Source organism: Lepeophtheirus salmonis, chromosome 6 (assembly GCF_016086655.4).
Source record: "Lepeophtheirus salmonis chromosome 6, UVic_Lsal_1.4, whole genome shotgun sequence".
In the NCBI taxonomy this organism is placed as follows: Eukaryota; Metazoa; Arthropoda; class Copepoda; order Siphonostomatoida; family Caligidae; genus Lepeophtheirus; species Lepeophtheirus salmonis.
The window spans coordinates 13975623-13988661 of NC_052136.2; the positions used below are offsets into that span (position 1 = coordinate 13975623).

Below are 13039 nucleotides of genomic sequence, written 5' to 3' on the forward strand. Positions count from 1 at the left end.
TACCATGTTTGTTTGTTTTAACATGCCCAAAATATAAACTATTTCATCCCCACGTATATGTTTTCTAGCCTGAACCCCAACACTACATTTAATTTTCTTATTTCCTGGGAAATATTCTTTTATCTGGATCCCGGTTGTAAATAATAAATACTCTTAAAATTTAAGTATTTATTTACAGATTTTAATAAGGAATAATCAATTTTAGGCTGATCTTATCCATGACATATATTCTTAATTCATCATTTTCATCATGATCATTAAAAGTGTGCATGATTCTTTTAAAAGACAATTCTTTACAATTGTATATTAAAAAAGAACAAGGTTAATATTGGTAGAATAGTAGTTGCAGTTAAACGAAATTCACTATTTTTCCAATAGATGGTTTTAGTAATGTGTGTCTCACGGTGTATAAGTACGATCGGTTTAAGCTAGTTAGGATAAGATAGATAAGAATCCGTCCTAAAAAAAAATGATTAAGCAGTTTTATGATTAATTGATTGAATATTGTTTGAGTGCAAGTCAAAGATAGACATCAGCAATGAGAAAATAACTCATATTTTACAGTTTATCTTTGATATATGGGGAAATGAAAGACAGGCGACTGGAAATGGGAATTAGTTTATAGTCCTGATAATGTAATAGCCAATTACACAGTATTTTGATTGAGTCGATTCCGTTACAGTAATTTTGATGTCCAAGATGCATTTTATTTCTGGAAATCCAATTGTGAAGAATAAACATAAAATAATAGAAAGTGTTGATTCGGACAATCATTTAAGCACTGTTTTGATTGTCAATCTGATAAACATTAATGGAAAAATATATCAATCCAATAAAAATAATGGATTTATTTATTAAATGAAACTGACATTATCAAATAATTCAATGTAAAATTTCTCATAGGATGTAAAAACCACAAGAAATCCCAGGAAAACGGAATACTGAGACCCTTTGCACATTTCGATCAAGCTCACTTTAACTATAAGACTTAAAACAACTTTTGGTTGTTGTAGAGTCTACAAATTTTTGAAGCCCACGTATGTAAACACATCTCTCCTCTTTTGTATTTTTATAAAAAATAACATTAATTATTTTGTGAAAGGCCTTCTTTTTTCTTAAAAAAAAGGTTATCAAGTTGAGAATCTAAGGATGCTTCTGAATTACAAATTTTTCAAAAGGTATTTTTTATTATTATTTTTGTTTTTAAAGGGAAAGGCATGAGTAGAGAAGGGAAGGGAGGAATGGAAAGATATAGTTTTTTTTCTATCCATTTTTTTTTGTAATGTTAATGCATGGTGAAAAGGTAGAGAATTCCCTTGGTGCCTACTTTGTAATTAAATAAGATACCCCCTAATACATATATGGAAGCTTTTATTTCATGCATATTTAGAGTAAGATATGAAAGAGAGACGTGCTATACAGTTGCAGTGAGGAAGTGACTGAGTAAAAGATCCCCTGTTGTTGACCCTCATAGAGATTCTATCAGGTGTATATATGTATTTGTGTGGTATTTGATTATTACTCGAACTCGAAAATGACTAACTGAAATATTTTTTTAAAACTGTACTAAACTAAAATGATCAAATCAAGAAATATTTGAGTGTAGATACATTAATATTGTCAGTTGTTTCTACATTTTTATTGAGTCATTGCTCATCATCTTCCTTTTGGTTTTTTTTATAAATCTTATTGTTTTTTTGTTATTTAAAAATGAAGTAACATCACCACCATTTTTAGTTATCATAATATGCCAATATGGTATTAATATGTTAAATCCAGTCCCCAACAGCTAAGGGATAATAAAATTAACCTTACGCATTCCAGAAACTTCTGTGCCAAAGGAAATTCTCGTGTCTACTGTTGGGGAAATAGTATCCAAAAGAAGAAATATAACTTGTATTAATCAAGCGGCTGAAATTTTAATAACTAAGCGTACACTGCAAACTATTTTATGGTTTGTTACGATGGTGTAAATACAAAATTTTGAAATAATTTTCCCTGAAACGCTTATTAATCTTTTCATTTTGAAAGGGGATTTTTTTAGATTTGATAATCATTATACGCAAAGTTCTTCGAAATAAATTGCTTATACTACAATAGTGTTATTTTGGTCCTTGTGTAAGACTGAGGACTGTAGTCCAATCCAGTCCCACTTGTTGGTCCTTAAAGAAGCTGAAATGTATACCTTGTGACGTCATTTGAAGGGTTTTTTCCTCTCATTTTTTTAATTATTCAGTTACATATAATAGATAAACTATATAACTGAGTCAATATATAATATGTTCATATTGTATTGCATTATAATGAAATCATAAATATTTTTGCAAGATAAGTGCAATGATCACTATACAAATCCCACATATCTTATTTGGCTTAATAAGTCATCGATATATATAGGAAAAATTCCAAGGACCGACAGTTACCGACCTGTTCCAAGTAATAATGGTTATCAAGCTTCTTTTTAGTCTCCTAAGGAGTATTGTCTTTCATAAAGTAAGGCTTTAAGCTTTAAACAAATACACTTGATAAACTAAAGTACTTTATGAAAATGTATTATGTTATCCATCGGTCCATGATTCAAAAGAATTCTTAAAAATTTTACGGTTTCAATTAGATACAAGATACAAGCTCTGATTGAGCCTTCTTTGCTAAGGGGAGGAGTCATCCATTTGTCCTAAACGGGCTCTTAGGAAAGAGGTATAGGATCATGAGTGCTGTTTACTTATATTAGTTTGTAACCAAAGCGGTAGAGGGATGCTGGTATATTATTTACATATATGTCAATGTGATAGCTCTTCTCAGCAAGCACCTTTTTTTTAAACTACTAGTTTATAAAAAAAAATATTGACAGTTTGCTCATGTCCTATTGAAATACTAATAATGAAACAAAAAAAATACATATTTTATTCAAGTTTACCAATTCACACAATCAAGACAAAAAATAGAATAAGTCAGAATGACGAGGGATCTTTATCACTTTGACTGTTACAGCGTATAAAAAATCTTGTCACGAGCATCTGCTTTAGCTTTCGTGAAGCTATCCTTAATTATTTGTACGATTTACAGACGCTCACGCTCAAAATGAACAAGTTAGAGACTAAAATATAAATATTTCAAATACTATCTCTAATGGAATAATGATTGTTTGGTCTAGTTCAAGAACACAATTTGACAACTAAAAATAATTAATTAGTTTGTAAGAGGAAATAACAGTACTCATTCAAATTGAACTTGAGTAAAAATAATTTATTTGACGAATTTATCTCTATTGAAATGCATTTTTAAGAAATTACTTAATTTATTGGTTTATGATAACAAATATAAAGTTTTGTAATTACCTCCAAACCAATGAACCTACCTATTTGACGTTCATTCTATCATTAAATCCCCAATTGTTATCAGAACAAATAAATATATCTAATCATTCGTTTAAAAGAAGTAAAATAAAAATATATTGTCAATCTGTTTCCATGCAAAAATGTCCTGGTGCTATGAGAGATATTTGGCTTTTAATTCGGAAAACGTACCTACAAAGTAAAAGATAGCAACAAAAATTGTCTGATATATATATATTAAATAGGCTATCTACGTTTTTCCTTCTATCTACCATTAAATTACTCCTCAAAATAAAAAGAGAAAGATAGATTGAGTGTATAAATTAACAAATAAAGATCTGGTCCAAAAATAAAATAAAAAGAGATTTATTGCTTTTTATTCATTTAGAATGATTTATAAAACTTTGAACAAAAATAATGCTATTAATCAAAACAAAAAAAGTATCCAAAAGTTAATTAAGAGGTGGTTTATAAAACATTACCTATGTTGTATGTAGGGAAGACGAGGGAACTTGCAGCATGGAACGGTTGTAACCATTCCTTTTTCTAAAACATCAAAACAACCACATAATTTACATTACAATCGTATAATATAAAGGCATATATACATATATATTATGGTGTACATCAGATGTGTTTTTTAGCTGACCCGTTAATTTGTAATTGGAAATATAAAGAAGGATTTTTCTGTTCCTTTTCATTATTATTTAATTCCTGAGTAGTGAACATCCTTTTCTAAATATATTCATTTATATTCAAAACTTGATTGAACATTCATGTGTACGCATTTACTTTTGTTAGTTGATTAAAGAAAATTATCCGTGAGAGCAACTCTTTTCTCAATACGCAATACCATATACTCATTTACTGGGTGTCCATAAAGCTGTTGACTTCCACTGAACAATATGCCAGCCGACAGCCTGAATTCTGCTTGCAAGTCCTTCCATAACTGTGTTGAGGCTTGTATCAGGGATAATGGTGGACACATCTCTTACTTTTTTTCTAAATACTTTAATTGTAGAACCCCTTATTTCCACGATAGATCTTATAAAGCTCTATTAAAAAAGTGTACGGCATACTTATGGACACCCAGTAAATGAGTATATGGTATTGCGTATTGAGAAAAGAGTTGCTCTCACGGAGAATTTTCTTTAATCAACTAACAAAAGTTAATATATATATATATTGATGAAAATCCAGTGTGGCATGTTAAAAATAAAGAAACCGAAAAGTACATGGTAACCCTGACAATTTGAAGAATGTTTTGGAGGAGGGAAAGAATAATACTCATGACGATTCATTAGATCAGTTACAATCATACAGTACATGCCTGTCATCCTTAATGGCTACCAATCTGTTTGCCGGCGTGTTGACGCTTTCTAATACTCCTGAAGGAGGACATATTGAATAAAAAATATAGCTAAATATAGTATTTAAACATATTATAAATTGTGCTTCACTTGTTTCTATAAAAGTCACGTTTTTCGTAATTTAATCATGCTTTTGCTTGCTTTGGGACCTAATTTGCAATTCAAATTCGATATTTTTTATCTGTTGGAACTGTACCTAGCTATGGAAACTGGTACAGCTTTTAAATAGATGCAATCGATTGCTGGCACCTGTTGGTATGTTGTGTTATAATTTAGAGAGTCTTAGTCGAGTCAGCTCCGAGTGATTAAGCAAAAAAAAAAAACTTTTACAACCGTCTCCCCTAAATATAAACAATAGAAGTAAACATTTCACATCATGAGGGCTTCATGATGTGACTTTTTTCTGCAAGAGCAACCACTCTGTATGCAGCAAAAGTAGTTTTATATATACTTATATATTCGTACATTTATAAAAATTCCAAGAATGTCTCTTCTGTTCTTAAAAAAATTTATAAAAATATAAATAGCAAAGGAATGTGATTTATTTCCTTTTAAATTTATTGGCTTTTTATTTTCTCTCAATTTCTGTTTCTTTATTAGGCCCAAAATGGTGTTTTTCCTGTATAGTAACGTTCCAGGAAACTTACTTCTTATCATTGTATTTCTGTATTTATTATTTTGGCAAAATGATTTACCAATCAATGGGGCTACAATACATATAATCATTAATCCCTTGCCTCTCTGTTTTTGTTTTTCTCTCACTTTTCCATATCCAATATTTCTTAATTTCTTCTTCCCGATATCCTAAAAGAAATAGATGGAAAATTAACTAAGATTACTTTGACATTTCTTAGATTATATTTTATATAACTTTAGTTTGTAGCAAATATATTTATAGGACACCAAGCTTTGATTTATTTTTTTCTTAGTTTCTGATAATTAGAAGACTTGATTGACATACATTTTCATATTTTGTACATATTTTATTATTTAGAAAAGGACGTTTTGATATTTCAACTGACATTTTTTGTGAAAAAAAATAGTTTGATATGGGAATAAAACAGGGTGATTATGTTTAGAAATTGGTTCTTACTATTGTTTATTCTTTTTATAATCATTAAATTACATAATTAAAAATTATGTACTTAAAGCTTTTGATCCAAGTGCATTTGGTTTTATTTGACCTCGTAATGGGGTGGGGAAAAATATAGTTTCGAAAAAGAGATCAGGATATCTGGGAAGGGATAATTTTGGATGAGATAATCGCTCAAGCGGTGGATGGAAGTAAATGACAACCTCCAAATAAGGGATCTGGAAGAAGTCATCTTATTCTGGATGATAAAAGAAAGTTTTGTGAATAGAAGTTATATTTAGCAGCAGGATAGTGTCCTATCCAACACCTATAAAATATGCCTATAATTATATTTTGACTTTACAGACCAAGAACCCTCATTCATGGAACTAAATCACATCGATTATTATTATTTTTGGGGCATAAACGAGAGGAAGGTTGGTTGTGTCCACCACCACACTATTGACTCCCTCAAGACCTCCATTGAACATGATTGGGAGTAAGTTAATCTGCATAAATTTACCAGGCATGTTTGTGCTTCCACTTCTGGCTAGAGAAAATGCGTCCTCGTCGATGCTTAAACTTTGAAAAAGTTAATAAATTACTGATACTGTGAATACAATTCGAGTTGTTCTTCAATATTTTTATTGAGTCCTCATTTTATATCCATAATTATAATATATAAGAAGCTTGTGTTCAAGCTTCTTATTCACTTCAGTATCAAATAGTTTTGGAGTACAAAACAATATTCGAGTAGTTTGATTAGGGCATCAAGTCAATTTGTTTGTCCCAATTCTCTACTTCTGTTAAATATCCATGAATTATTTTAACTTTTTCTTTAAACGTGCAAAAGGAAAAATTTCAATGCGTCAACCTGTATATACATATATATATATATATTCTTTAATCACGACCAAGTTATTCTACGACAGAGTGGAATTACATTTAACTATTATATATATATATATACCTATATGAGAAAAGGGATTAAAAAAACGAAAGTATTATAAAGAAAAGTACTCATGATTGGACGTCAATCTAAATAAATGTCAAAAAAAAAAAGAGTACATTTAAAAAAAATATATATATATTTAAAAAATAAAAATGTGAGATTTGACAGGTTACAAAAACTTTGATTGAAGGCTGTTATTCTCCTTTCTTTTTTTATTCATCAACAATCATCGTTATTCTTTATAAACTCTACAATTCCATATAGAAGTACATACAAAAAAAATCAAATCTACCAGAAAAAAAAACACAATATTATTCAAAAACTAATTTACATAATTAAACATGGAGACTGTCATCACCCAAAAATTCCTCCCGCGAGTAAATGCTTACAATCGACAGCTCCATACTTTATCATTGATTTTTAATAGTGATGAAAACGTTCAATATTTGGGAGAAACATTTTTTTTAAATGATAACCCTATGTATTTTAGTTCTTTTAAAAGATTAGCCGGGCGGCTTAATAGGAAGAAATCCCCTCTTTGTTATCCTCAATACCCAGGTTGCTTGTCTCAAGTGCCGCAAACTGGTTCTACTACAAATTCAATATAGTACTGCTTCAAATGCGTCAGTAATTTGGTACTGCTATACCAAACAACTTTAATTTATAAATGGGGAGGAACCGTCCAGCGTTGTTCTAGAACAATCTAGATAAAATTTGATTGAACCGGTTCCAGCTTGAAAATAGTAACATTCATCTTGTCATATTATGGTTTATGTGTGAGAGGATCAGAGGTGTATAAAATATGCCTTAGAATATGAAAGCCCCTTTTTCTATTTGGCAAATTGAACAGGTTTTTTAATTTTCTAAAGCTGTTTCTGGAACACAAAATATCTAAGTATCAAGTCATAACTAGTGTGTGTACTCATAAAAATCGTAGAGTTGCAATAAGAGGTTGTTCGGCAGTTATAAGTGTTAGTTTCGTGGAGTAGAATTGAGGATAGTTCAAGCATATATGTTCTTGATACATCCAGAGTGAAATTAATGTTTATTTCCTTCCTCTCTCCACTGCTTGCAGCTGATTTAATAAAACATCATGACAGCTAAACTGCTCTCCTTCCAAATATGATTCAAATTGTCAGGATGACCATTTTCATTTAGGGACTCTTTTATTTTTACATACCAACAGGACATATTTTATGAATCACTGCCAATGGGTCTGTAAGTGTACATAACAATATAATATCAATTTATTAAAGTTAACTCATATATTTTCTAAAGCTGTATCCTTATTTTTTCATTCTTGAGAAGGGGACATTCAAGAATAAAGTATTCGTTATTGTGTGTAGACATGAAAGGCGGAAAGTAAACAAAAGGGGTTTCCGCAGGCGTTATGAGTGAGTCCTTGTCTAACTTGGAGTAAAATTGCGGATCGACATCGGATTAATTCAACATATATGTGTTCTCCTGATATCCGAAAAGGGTTTGTGTTTCTTTCATTCCTCTCAGGGTTGCTTGCAGCTTATCTAGACTCTTCCCAAAACTAATTTAAATATTAGTCTTATAGGGGGATTTTGCATACAAACTATTTTATGTCTTAAAATGTATCGGGCAGAAAAATTAATGATATTTTTTCCTACAATTTTCAATCAGTAAAATTTTAAAAAAATTGTCAAAATCAGTCAACAAATAGGTTAAATATTGAAAAAGTAGGTAAGAACTCGTCTCGTTCTCCCCTAAATATGTCGACATTAATTGGTGATGGAAGGCTGTTTTTCCCCCTCCCTCTCGCTTCATCTACAATCATCTTTATATTTTAGAAGTTCTACAATTCCATACATAAATAAGTAAAAAAAACAATCATTCAAATCCACTAAAAAATAAAATGGAAGACAAAAAATAACAACAAAGAACAAAATAATCTTATAATGTTATTCACGAAACCTCTTTACATAATTGAATAACAACATGTTTACTTACTATTTTTATTTGTTCTTCATCGGAAGATATACCATATAAATAAAAAGAATATTTTATGGGGAAGTGGAGGGGGTGCTGCTGCTGTTGAGGAGAGGCTTTCTCTCAAGAGGGGATTTTTATTATATTTTGTCATATGTATATTGTATATGGAAATTGGGTTTTATAATCTACAACAATATATATAGAAAGTAATATACATTTCGTTTTTGCAAGATAGGATCTATTTGCAAAAAAAAATAAACAATAGGGGGAAATGGGCATTTCATTAGAGCAAATTTCAGTTGGTTGATCTGCTTTATTGTACTGATGTTGTCACGATACAAAAATACTTTTTGATACTTTGTTTACTAACATAAAATATAAGACAAGAATGTCATAACTCATTTATTTTAATAGAACAAAGCAAGTATTTTGGCCAATTCACATAACTTTTACAAAAAAAAGTATATATATATAATAAAAAACAAATAGAATTGAAACTATAAAAAAAGTATTTTATAAATTAAAATAGTTAATTCATATAAAATATTTCAATTATTTTGGCAAAAATTGACTCGGGATTTTATAATTTTTTTAACTAGTGAAAAATAAGTAGTAATCATCATATATTATTTCAAACTAATGTATTAAAAATCCTATACTCAGAAATTTAGTAATCTTTGACAATGATTTCTGGCAAAATAATTGGTCAACTCTTGATAAGGAGACTTCTCAAACAGTTTTCCTCTATAAATCCATTGTAAGATAGGCATGAATCTTGCCAATGTTCAGCATAAATTGCCTTAGAGAAATTTCCTAAGTTTCCTGCTCATCCACAGGCTGAAGTTGAACGACCTTCAATACCTGTTATCATTAATATACGTTATGGGACTGGGGTAGACGCAATACCCTCTCCACGTTGGGCAGGGATCAAACGCACCAAAATTGCCCCACTTTTGTAAATAATCTTGCAGGTACTGTATAAATCTAAACAATCTTATGTCCCCAGAAACCTTTTCGTACTAGGAAAAACGAGAGTTTGGTCAAAAGGATGACACCACAAATAGCAATAGCAACCTCTTTGAATAATTATACTCCAAGGCTGACGTTACCAGTGAAGTCTCCAGGAGCAAGGAAGGTCCTGCAACGTGTTCTTTGATCAGTCTTTGTTCATTTCTAAGCGGACATGATTTGGAGAACTTCGAATTAGCTCTTATTAAAGTGTTGTAAACAATTATTGAATAATAGTAATGTAGTTGGGAAGGATTGGCTAGATACCAACAGATTTTGGGCCATTTTTCCATTTTGTTTTGGAGGAAAGGTTGTGTTATACAATATAGGTAGGGCCGTGCAACATTTTCCTATGGGTACAATGTACATTAGAATGTGCCGAAAGGACAAAAGTTGGGAATTAGGTATTACAAAATTTATTTTATTTTGGATTTTATTCTTCTAAATCAGAAAATAACGATTAAATTTAAAAAGATACCTCATGGATATGTAAAATGTCGGGAAAAAATGAAGTTTTGATGTGTTTCCTTTAAAATTATCTTAACAACATTTCTTTAACTTCTCTCATAGTATGAGTATTTTATTTCTAAACATATTTTCAATAAATATATATTCTCTTTTGGTATCACCTATTACGCACATTTATTTTAATGTTTTTCTTCATTTTTACAACTCAAAGCTTGTTTTTTGATTCCCAGTATCTAATTTATTATTATCAAATTTACTTTCATTGTTCATTTAGGCCAAATAAGATAATACTTATTTATAATTTTGGTCTACAAAAACTGTAATAAGAGTTACATAATTTTACAGATTTTCAAATTAAAAGGCGTATCCTGCGATATCCAATTCCTAACTTTTGTCAATACGCAATGTCCATTGTACATACACTACTTACGAAAAGAAAGGGTCTTGAAGAAATCCTTTTCAAGTTTCCTATTGTGTGTTTTAATGTTATGTAGATTGGGTCAGATCCGAGCTACATAATATTGTATACACATATAAAAGTTTAGAATCAACTTGATTTATTGACCCTGTTTCTTCTTCTGCTCCCCGTTTTCTCCTTCTTCTCGTATGTTTCATTGTTCAGGCAATTTATTTTTGTTTATTCTTGTTATAAGTTATACTTTCTTATTCTTCATCCTTTGATGATAGCAAACATATTTTACTATAACATAGGTAAGTACATACCTTTCCAAATACTGAATTAAACACAAGCAAATTAATTACATTGATGAACATTGTACGTAGAGCTGTAACTTCTAATCATTTGCTCGCGTTCGATATCTTTTGTAATTGGCAGATGAGCATTGTTTCATTTTTGTTTTCCATCATTATTATTTTACCCTTGATGAAATAAATACACGTCTCTGTGTTCATGAATCGCAGAGAGTAACACTGAGCATAGGGAGTTATAAGTAGACTCTGTTGGCAATTGATGAAGGTGGAGTTTTGGGAGAGCAGCGGGTCAGGGCCCCTGACTCTCAAGATTTATTATATGAACATGTATATTTTACAGGGTCATGCACTAGAATTGGAACAAAACCTGACCTCAGCCAGATTCCGTTTGAGTTCGTCACGCTCGAGTTTCCCCCCTCCTCATACCATAGGTTAGGTGACTAATAAAATACATCTTCTATTTTGGATCAGTTGTTGGTTTGGAGTAGTGTTTTGCTCATTTGAAATTTTTTAAACTATTTGATCGCAAATTTCATTTGGGCTTTTTTTTTTTTTTTTTTTTTTTGATACAGTCACAGAAAAAACTTAATTATAGTGTCAAATCTCAAATCTTTTTCTTTCTTTTTTTCTTCATAGTTGACTTAGTGTTGAATGTATAGAGGAAGGGGGCGGGGAGATCCTGGACTTAGACTTAGCAATCAAATGATCCCTTATCAGTATTTACATACTTAAAAAAAGAAACACCCGCTCCTCCCCTCATTAGTATTCATTTGGCAGTGATGTCCTCATATTCAATCACGGAAATGCTTAACTACTTGATGCATTATTCCATAGTCAAAATATAAAAATAAAAATCGCATAAAATTTAATTATATCAAAATATGCCAAATTGGTTTTTTTATATGGTTGTATAAGTCAATATGGACATCATCATTAACTAACAAATAGTGAACAGTTCCTAAAAAGAAAAAATATATATTTTATTTTTAAATCAATTGAATGTGGCTTGACATGTAAACAACGTGATTCAAAATAATCCATTAGATGGCGCTGTATGCTTGAGTCCTATATGCAATTGAAATACCCAATACGTATATAATCAATAGAAAATATTCATCAGAAAAAAGTAAATACGCGGTATAGTCGTGTAAAATGTACGAGTTGTTCTTCCATAATTCTGGCCGTTTCTGACGGATTTTCTCACGCAAACGTCCCCAAATAGGACTCGTTATTTACCATTTCTCCCTTTGGAATAAATTCATGATGTATCAGACCCCAAATATCAACGATATTTCGATCATTGTAAAAATCGTGGAACACTAGTGAGATAGACAGACTTATCTAGATGTTACAAGAAAACTGGTCTACAGATCCCTTTCAAACTTGGAATAATAATGACAGACAGTGTTGCCGTCCTACAATTTTTTTATTCAATCCCTTCAGCACAGGCAATTTAAAATAACAATTTCTTGTACTTTTTGACATAATGTATTTCTAAAATATATAAATCCTACATAGCATTTTATTCCATATTTAATATAAAATATTGCTTAGTAATATTTGATTAAAAGCATAGCTATACATTCGTATTTCTATACATGATAGCCAAAATTTATTCATATAAATAATAAAATGGACAATATATATATATACTACGAGGGATCAACAAGAAATTGTGTTTCTGTCCTTTTAGAAATGGAGCATCAGTTTAATATAACTTCGTTTATTTATCAAAAATAATAAGTCATGACTTATCAAATTAGACGAAGGAATCGAAATTTTACAAGAGTGTACATTTAAGTAGTCAGGTAACACCGTGCTAGATATAAAAACATTAACTAGCAAGTTCCAGTACTATATTTTTAAAAACAATGGAAATCATCAACTTTCATTTCGATATTCTTCTTCAAAATTATGATTTGTAAGTGTAAAAATTATAATATTACCATCGATTTATAATTCAATAGTAAATAAGGGTAGTTTAGCTTTCTTGCTTTAAATTATATAAAATATGGGTATTCAAAATCTTTTTTGTTATGTAAGAAAGGTAATAACTGCCCATGTAAATGCTATTTAATTGAATTTATTATTTATTTAAATTATATCAAGTAGGCCCAAGTGGTTGCATCATCTTACGATTTAGTTTGTATTTCTTCCATCACTT

The 13039-nt window shown here is 30.2% G+C and overlaps 1 protein-coding gene and 1 pseudogene across 6 annotated transcripts in view; one reads left to right on the top strand and one right to left on the bottom strand.

The window, feature by feature from the left end:
- The window catches only part of LOC121120399 (uncharacterized), a 386468-nt gene that overhangs the window by 317672 nt on the left and 55757 nt on the right, over positions 1-13039 (top strand). The window lies entirely within an intron of this gene.
- On the bottom strand, positions 9348-10434 carry LOC139905798 (small ribosomal subunit protein uS5-like; annotated as a pseudogene).